The 7,836-nt window shown below is 54.7% G+C and overlaps 2 long non-coding RNA genes across 2 annotated transcripts; both read right to left on the bottom strand.

Moving 5' to 3' along the window:
- Nucleotides 1–494, bottom strand: LOC110366950. The gene is made up of 2 exons (XR_002427111.2): nucleotides 151–494; nucleotides 1–79 (listed from the first exon to the last, which is right to left on the bottom strand). It is a non-coding gene; the product is annotated as an uncharacterized LOC110366950 (long non-coding RNA).
- A 4,485-nt stretch (nucleotides 495–4,979) lies between these two features.
- LOC118565156 lies at nucleotides 4,980–5,473 on the bottom strand. The gene is made up of 2 exons (XR_004932221.1): nucleotides 5,130–5,473; nucleotides 4,980–5,058 (listed from the first exon to the last, which is right to left on the bottom strand). It is a non-coding gene; the product is annotated as an uncharacterized LOC118565156 (long non-coding RNA).
- Between the last annotated feature and the right edge of the window lie 2,363 nt (nucleotides 5,474–7,836).

The following is a 7,836-nucleotide window of genomic DNA, read 5'->3' as shown; positions in this document are numbered from 1 at the left end:
TGACGCTTTGATATTTTATTAAAAGAAGGGGTTGCACGGCCCTTGCTGCGTGCGGCTCACGCTCGGCGGCTGGCAGCTCCTGGAGACGAGACGTCAGGTTAGTGATCAGCGGAGCCAGATAGAAAGGTAACTAGAAGCTGGATCACTAACCTGGTGGAGGGTGGGCTTGTCGGTGTTTCTTCTGGCCCCTGAGGGCGGCAGAGTCCGTGCGGGATTATCCAAGGTCGTTTGTCCGAGTCCAGTCCGGGTCCGATAACGTGAAGGCGATTGATTAGGCAGAGGTTTCCAAGGGCAAATCCGAAAGGGGGGTTCCAGGTCCAGGTCCGAGTCAAAATCCAAAAGAGCAGGCAGTTTAGGGGACAGGCAATCTCAGGTACTCACAGGCTGAAGGTCGGTACACGGGTGAGCAATCCAAATCCAGAGACTGACAGGCAGAACTCAGGGCGGGCAGACAGGATCCGAAAAGGGCAGGGCTGGCTCGAAAAACAGGGCAAAAACAGGTCGGCTTCAGACTGACAGACAGGTTATTCAAAAGGCTGGAAGTTATCACCGGGTTGGCTCAAGACGTTCTGGCACTGGAGGCTGAAAGGCACGGAACCTTTATACTGGTGAGGTGGAGCCGGAACAGGTGTCAGCAATTAACAGCCCCAGTGCCAGGAACGTTACAGAGCCCCCCCCTCAAGGGCGAATTCCAGGCGCCCTGGGCTGGTCCGGATGGGCCCTGTGGAAGTCGCTGATTAGAGATTTATCCAAAATATGGCGGGAGGGAACCCACTGGCGTTCTTCAGGCCCGTAACCCTCCCAGTCGATGAGGTACTGGGTGCCCCGACCCCATATACGGGACTTCAGGATCTTCTTAACGGTGTATGCAGGGGAGCCATCAACCAGACGGGTGGGAGGTGGGGGCGTGGCGGTGGGAACCAGACTGGAGGTCTTGACAGGCTTGACCCGTGAAACATGAAACGTGGGATGGACTTTCATAGCAGGAGGCAGACGGAGACGGACCGCCACAGGATTCACCACTTTGGAAATGGTGAAAGGCCCGATATACCGGGGTGCCAACTTCTTACTGTCGACCTTCAGGGGAAGGTCTCTGGTGGACAGCCAAACTCTGTCTCCAACCTGGTATTGAGGGGCAGGAACCCGCCGACGGTTGGCTGTGCGGGCCTGATTACTGGAGGCAGCAAGAATGGCCTTCTTGGCCCTCCTCCAGGCGCGTTGGCACCTTATGGCCGAGAGACGAGCAGACGGGACCCTGGACCTCACCTCTTCAGTGGCAAACACTGGCGGCTGGAAGCCATAAACCACGTAGAATGGGGAAAGACCAGTGGAGGAGGATGGTGTGGCGTTAATGGCGTGCTCCACCCAGGGTAAATCTCGAGCCCATTTAGAGGGGTCAGACTGGCAGAAGAGGCGAATCTTAGTTTCGACCTCTTGGTTCATTCTCTCCGACTGGCCATCTGTTTGGGGGTGGAAGCCTGAGGAGAGGTTTATGGAGATGCCAAGCATGGCGCAGAACTCCTGCCAATACCGGGCCACAAATTGTGGACCCCTGTCAGAGACGATATCGGAAGGCAGACCGTGGAGCCTGAACACCTCCTTGGCTAGGATCAGTCCCATCTCCTTGGCTGAGGGGAGTTTAGGTAAAGGGACCAAATGAACCATCTTTGAAAAACGGTCTACAATGGTGAGGATAACAGTGTAGCCGTCAGAGGTCGGGAGGCCAGTAACAAAGTCCATCGAAAGACTGGACCAAGGCCGGGAAGGAACAGGCAGGGGACGGAGCAGACCTGCTGGGGGACGACGGGATGCCTTAGCCTGGTTGCAGGGTGAGCAGGCGGAAACAAACTGGCTGACATCTGTGGTCAGGGAAGGCCACCAAAACTGGGAGCGGATGAGCTTAAGGGTCTTACTGATGCCGGGATGACCATATAAGCGGGAGCTGTGGCAAAAGTCGATGACTTTAGATCTGAGGTGATGGGGAACGAATAACCTGTCCTTGGGGCAGGCCTTGGGTATCTGAGCAGACCCAAGAGACTCCCTTACCTCTCTCTCTAGCCCGAGGCGGGAGACAGCACACCTTACCGTGTCGGGTAAGATGAACCCCCGTTCTTGGTCAGGGTCCTTCTCAGAGGACTCGAACACCCGGGACAGAGCATCGGGCTTGCCATTCTTGGAACCGGGTCTGTAGGAGAGGGTGAAATCAAAACGGCCAAAAAACAACGCCCACCTGGCCTGTCTGGGGTTGAGCCTTTTGGCAGTCTTCAGGTATTCTAGGTTGCGGTGGTCAGTCCAGACCAAAAACGGAAGCTTGGAGCCCTCGAGCCAGTGCCTCCATTCCTCGAGAGCTAACTTTACAGCCAAAAGTTCACGATTGCCCACATCATAGTTCTGCTCAGCTTTAGACAGCCTACGGGAAAAAAAAGGCACAGGGGTGAATACGGCCGTCAGTGGACTCTTGGCTGAGGACCGCTCCAACCCCGGAACTTGAAGCATCCACCTCCACTATAAACTGCTTCTCAGGGTCAGGAGAAACAAGCACCGGGGCAGAGGTGAAAAGACCTTTTAGGCGCTTGAAGGCTTGGTCAGCCTGCTCGTTCCAAGCAAACCTAGTCTTGTTGGAGGTGAGTGCGTGAAGTGGGGCAGCAACTTGGCTGAAATTTCGAATGAACCTCCTGTAGAAATTGGAGAACCCCAGGAACCTCTGGAGCTGCTTTCGATCTACAGGCGTGGGCCATTCGGTGACGGCCCGAACCTTGGCCGGGTCCATTGAAATCTGACCGGGGGATAGGATGAAGCCGAGGAAGGAGGTTGATGATGAGTGAAACTCACATTTCTCAGCTTTAACATAAAGCTGGTTCTGGAGAAGCCGGAGAAGAACTGAGCGGACATGTTGTTTGTGGAGAGTTAGATTTTCAGAGTAAATGAGGATATCATCTAAGTAGACAAAAACGAAACGGCCAATCATATCCCTCAGAACATCATTCACCAAGTTCTGGAAAACCGCTGGGGCATTGGTTAGGCCAAAGGGCATCACCATATATTCATAATGGCCCGTTGGTGTGTTAAAAGCGGTCTTCCACTCATCTCCTTCCTTTATGCGGACCAAATGATAGGCATTGCGTAGGTCCAGCTTCGTAAACACCTTGGCTGCTTGGACCTGGTCAAACGCAGTGTTCATTAATGGGATGGGGTATCGGTTCTTAACCGAAATGCTATTGAGCCCCCTATAGTCGATGCAAGGGCGAAGGGAGCCATCCTTCTTACCGACAAAAAAAAACCCCGCCCCTGCAGGAGATGAGGAGGGGCGAATGATGCCGGCCCTTAGGGACTCATTAATGTAGTCCTGCATGGCTTGGGACTCGGGAGGTGATAAGGAGTAAAGACGCCCTCTGGGCGGAACGGCGCCGGGTAATAAGTCAATGGCGCAGTCAAAGGGACGATGAGGAGGAAGGCTCGTGGCTTTGGCCTTGTTAAAAACCTCCTTCAAATCATGGTAACAGGAAGGAACCTTGGACAAATCAGGGTAGAAGTCAGCATCCTTACCCTCAGGAGAAATGGGTGGCTGAGCAGAAAGCAAACACGATTCAGAACAGGAGCCCGCCCAGCCCGTAACTTCTACCCGTCGCCAGTCAATCTGAGGGTTGTGTCTTCGGAGCCATGTCGCGCCCAAAATCACTGGGACCTGCGGGGAGTCGATAATCATAAAAACCAACTTTTCTCTGTGATTACCTCCCATAGTCAGTTCCACAGGTTCAGTGATGAGGCGGGAGTGGTTCAGTTCGTGTCCATCCAGGGCAAGCACGCTGCGGGGGGAGGAGCCTTGAAGCAGAGGGATGTTCAACTTCTTGGCCAACGCCTCATCCATGAACTCAGTGTCCGCTCCAGAATCGATGAAAACGGATACCCTGTGGGACTTAGTAGGAGTGGTTAGGGTGGCCGGAAGTAACCGGTCGGAGGGGACAGAGAGTCTGGTGTAGCTCAGCAGGGACCCCTTACCCCCTACTGAGCTTGGTCTTTTACCGGACAGGAACGGGCTCGGTGACCAGTTCCTCCACAGTAAAGGCAGAGGCCCAACTGTTGTCTGCGCTGGTGCTCCTCCTTGGACAGCCCCGCCTTTCCAATCTGCATCGGCTCTGGTTCTGGGGGCTTAGGAGGAGCAGATGATGAAACGGAGGGGGCAGCAGAAAAACGAGGGTGAGTAGTTGAGACTGAGCGACGCTCCCTCCTTCGCTCCAGGAGGCGGAGATCCACCCGTGTGACCAGCTCCTCGAGCTGTTTTAAAGATCTGGGATACTCCCGGGTGGCTAGTTCATCCTTGATCTTATCATTAAGACCGTGAATAAAAACATCCATGAGGGCGAACTCATTCCATAAACTCTCTGCTGCCAGTAAATGAAAATCAATAATGTAGTCTGAGACGGACCTGTCCCCCTACCTCAAGGATAAGAGCCCCCTAGAGGACTCCCTGCAGGGCAGCACCGGGCTGAAAACTCGAGTCAGTTCTCTAGAGAAGTCATAATACGAGTGGCAAATACGAGCATCATTTTGCCACTCGGAGGTGCCCCATAATCTGGCTTTTCCGGCCAACAGAGAGATTACATAGGCCACCTTTGACCGTTCAGAAGGGAAGGAGGACGGTTGCAGCTCGAAGTGAATTTCACATTGTGTCAAAAAAGCCCGGCAGTGCTCCGGATCGCCGCTAAAAGAGCCTGGCGGGGTGAGACGCGGCTCAGGTACGGACGACGTAACCGGAAGTGACGGGCCGCTCGGAGGAGCTGTTTGCGGAAGTGGCGGGGACGGGTTGATCGGGTTGCGGAGATGACTGAGAATCTCCGACACACCGGATTCTAGCTCTGAAATCGATTTTTCAACCCCCGCGCGCCACTGAGCCTCGGGTGAAGGATCCATTTTACTTTGGCCAGAACGTACTGTTATGAATTTGGATGGACCCAAAAGACAACCCGAAAACAGGTCAGTGACGCTTTGATATTTTATTAAAAGAAGGGGTTGCACGGCCCTTGCTGCGTGCGGCTCACGCTCGGCGGCTGGCAGCTCCTGGAGACGAGACGTCAGGTTAGTGATCAGCGGAGCCAGATAGAAAGGTAACTAGAAGCTGGATCACTAACCTGGTGGAGGGTGGGCTTGTCGGTGTTTCTTCTGGCCCCTGAGGGCGGCAGAGTCCGTGCGGGATTATCCAAGGTCGTTTGTCCGAGTCCAGTCCGGGTCCGATAACGTGAAGGCGATTGATTAGGCAGAGGTTTCCAAGGGCAAATCCGAAAGGGGGGTTCCAGGTCCAGGTCCGAGTCAAAATCCAAAAGAGCAGGCAGTTTAGGGGACAGGCAATCTCAGGTACTCACAGGCTGAAGGTCGGTACACGGGTGAGCAATCCAAATCCAGAGACTGACAGGCAGAACTCAGGGCGGGCAGACAGGATCCGAAAAGGGCAGGGCTGGCTCGAAAAACAGGGCAAAAACAGGTCGGCTTCAGACTGACAGACAGGTTATTCAAAAGGCTGGAAGTTATCACCGGGTTGGCTCAAGACGTTCTGGCACTGGAGGCTGAAAGGCACGGAACCTTTATACTGGTGAGGTGGAGCCGGAACAGGTGTCAGCAATTAACAGCCCCAGTGCCAGGAACGTTACAGAGCCCCCCCCTCAAGGGCGAATTCCAGGCGCCCTGGGCTGGTCCGGATGGGCCCTGTGGAAGTCGCTGATTAGAGATTTATCCAAAATATGGCGGGAGGGAACCCACTGGCGTTCTTCAGGCCCGTAACCCTCCCAGTCGATGAGGTACTGGGTGCCCCGACCCCATATACGGGACTTCAGGATCTTCTTAACGGTGTATGCAGGGGAGCCATCAACCAGACGGGTGGGAGGTGGGGGCGTGGCGGTGGGAACCAGACTGGAGGTCTTGACAGGCTTGACCCGTGAAACATGAAACGTGGGATGGACTTTCATAGCAGGAGGCAGACGGAGACGGACCGCCACAGGATTCACCACTTTGGAAATGGTGAAAGGCCCGATATACCGGGGTGCCAACTTCTTACTGTCGACCTTCAGGGGAAGGTCTCTGGTGGACAGCCAAACTCTGTCTCCAACCTGGTATTGAGGGGCAGGAACCCGCCGACGGTTGGCTGTGCGGGCCTGATTACTGGAGGCAGCAAGAATGGCCTTCTTGGCCCTCCTCCAGGCGCGTTGGCACCTTATGGCCGAGAGACGAGCAGACGGGACCCTGGACCTCACCTCTTCAGTGGCAAACACTGGCGGCTGGAAGCCATAAACCACGTAGAATGGGGAAAGACCAGTGGAGGAGGATGGTGTGGCGTTAATGGCGTGCTCCACCCAGGGTAAATCTCGAGCCCATTTAGAGGGGTCAGACTGGCAGAAGAGGCGAATCTTAGTTTCGACCTCTTGGTTCATTCTCTCCGACTGGCCATCTGTTTGGGGGTGGAAGCCTGAGGAGAGGTTTATGGAGATGCCAAGCATGGCGCAGAACTCCTGCCAATACCGGGCCACAAATTGTGGACCCCTGTCAGAGACGATATCGGAAGGCAGACCGTGGAGCCTGAACACCTCCTTGGCTAGGATCAGTCCCATCTCCTTGGCTGAGGGGAGTTTAGGTAAAGGGACCAAATGAACCATCTTTGAAAAACGGTCTACAATGGTGAGGATAACAGTGTAGCCGTCAGAGGTCGGGAGGCCAGTAACAAAGTCCATCGAAAGACTGGACCAAGGCCGGGAAGGAACAGGCAGGGGACGGAGCAGACCTGCTGGGGGACGACGGGATGCCTTAGCCTGGTTGCAGGGTGAGCAGGCGGAAACAAACTGGCTGACATCTGTGGTCAGGGAAGGCCACCAAAACTGGGAGCGGATGAGCTTAAGGGTCTTACTGATGCCGGGATGACCATATAAGCGGGAGCTGTGGCAAAAGTCGATGACTTTAGATCTGAGGTGATGGGGAACGAATAACCTGTCCTTGGGGCAGGCCTTGGGTATCTGAGCAGACCCAAGAGACTCCCTTACCTCTCTCTCTAGCCCGAGGCGGGAGACAGCACACCTTACCGTGTCGGGTAAGATGAACCCCCGTTCTTGGTCAGGGTCCTTCTCAGAGGACTCGAACACCCGGGACAGAGCATCGGGCTTGCCATTCTTGGAACCGGGTCTGTAGGAGAGGGTGAAATCAAAACGGCCAAAAAACAAAGCCCACCTGGCCTGTCTGGGGTTGAGCCTCTTGGCAGTCTTCAGGTATTCTAGGTTGCGGTGGTCAGTCCAGACCAAAAACGGGAGCTTGGAGCCCTCGAGCCAGTGCCTCCATTCCTCGAGAGCTAACTTTACAGCCAAAAGTTCACGATTGCCCACATCATAGTTCTGCTCAGCTTTAGACAGCCTACGGGAAAAAAAAGCACAGGGGTGAATACGGCCGTCAGTGGACTCTTGGCTGAGGACCGCTCCAACCCCGGAACTTGAAGCATCCACCTCCACTATAAACTGCTTCTCAGGGTCAGGAGAAACAAGCACCGGGGCAGAGGTGAAAAGACCTTTTAGGCGCTTGAAGGCTTGGTCAGCCTGCTCGTTCCAAGCAAACCTAGTCTTGTTGGAGGTGAGTGCGTGAAGTGGGGCAGCAACTTGGCTGAAATTTCGAATGAACCTCCTGTAGAAATTGGAGAACCCCAGGAACCTCTGGAGCTGCTTTCGATCTACAGGCGTGGGCCATTCGGTGACGGCCCGGACCTTGGCCGGGTCCATTGAAATCTGACCGGGGGATAGGATGAAGCCGAGGAAGGAGGTTGATGATGAGTGAAACTCACATTTCTCAGCTTTAACATAAAGCTGG

This window comes from Fundulus heteroclitus, chromosome 2, assembly GCF_011125445.2.
Source record: "Fundulus heteroclitus isolate FHET01 chromosome 2, MU-UCD_Fhet_4.1, whole genome shotgun sequence".
Classification (NCBI taxonomy): Eukaryota; Metazoa; Chordata; class Actinopteri; order Cyprinodontiformes; family Fundulidae; genus Fundulus; species Fundulus heteroclitus.
The sequence above is the reverse complement of the archived record's forward strand: the minus strand, read 5'-3'. Positions and strand labels throughout refer to the sequence as shown.